Here is a 1,361-nt window from a genome sequence, read left to right on the forward strand (position 1 = left end):
ATTCTATCTACTGTTTTATGCGCATGCATGTGGGAACTCACCGGTTATGGTCATGTGGGAACTCACCCTGTTTATGGTCATGTGGGAACTCACCCTGTTTATGGTCATGTGGGAACTCACCCTGTTTATGGTCATGTGGGAACTCACCCTGTTTATGGTCATGTGGGAACTCACCCTGTTTATGGTCATGTGGGAACTCACCCTGTTTATGGTCATGTGGGAACTCACCCTGTTTATGGTCATGTGGGAACTCACCCTGTTTATGGTCAGTGGGAACTCACCGTTTTGTCATGTGGAACTCACCCTGTTTATGGTCATGTGGGAACTCACCTGTTTATGGTCATGTGGGAACTCACGTAGAACGCCACGTGTCAGTGTTTGTAGCATTTGAATTTAGAAGCTCGCCACCGACATGGTTTGGAACAGTTTGTAAGAGGAGTACGCTATAACTTGAATGGTTTTCTGTGAACATTAACATACAAAAAAATGTACGATTATGCAAAATGTGATAAACTGATATTTTTTTTTTAGATCTCCAAAGCAAGGACTAAAAACATTCACAAAATACTTTTTAGTGTCTCTTAAATTGAAATGTTTTTAACAAAGTATTTCAAAAGGGAAACGTTTGGTTGTGTCACGTATCAAAACCCTGAGAACCAGAAGCTATATGTTTACAACAGAGCAATAGAGCAAAAAAAAGGTATTGGCAGTATGATAGTGAGAACTTATTCAATGAATTATATGAGGCTAAGAGTTCAATGTTTACAGGATAAGGATGCGTTGTTGCATCAGTCAAGTCAAAAAGTTGATTTAAAGCTCACAACCCACTTCAGAAGATTAAAAAAGAGGAAGAAACAAAGTAGAAAAAAGGGAAGTGGGGGAAAAAGGTGAACAATATCAACAACAGTAGAAAAAAATGGATAGTCCATAATTAATGTGTCTTCCTAACCCTTGAACCCCCCCCCCCCCCCCCTTCCACAGTGTTCCGATAGGGCACTGGACCGAGCCGCACCATGAAGACCCAGAAGGCCGGGGCCCGGGGGCCAGACGCCAAGCTCTCTTCCACGCCAACGGATGTCTGGTTTCAGCCTGCTGGGCCGGAAGAAGGAGGGCCTGATCCGCGGGGAGCTGCGCATCCGCTCCATGCAGGAGCCTTCCTGGTGCTGGGGTCATCGTGGTGGTGGTGGGCACGGCCCTGGCAGTGGCTGGGTACTGGCCCTACCGGACCCAGCGTTCCAGCTGCTAGGAGTTGGACAACAAGGCTCTGGTTCTGTAGACGGGGCAGGAGGAGTTAGAGGTGGGGGTGTTTCTGAACCCCAGTCATCCGGTTGGAGCCTGGGGCTAAGAGCCTGCTGACACGG

This window comes from Salvelinus sp. IW2-2015, unplaced genomic scaffold, assembly GCF_002910315.2.
Source record: "Salvelinus sp. IW2-2015 unplaced genomic scaffold, ASM291031v2 Un_scaffold2126, whole genome shotgun sequence".
Taxonomy (NCBI): Eukaryota; Metazoa; Chordata; class Actinopteri; order Salmoniformes; family Salmonidae; genus Salvelinus; species Salvelinus sp. IW2-2015.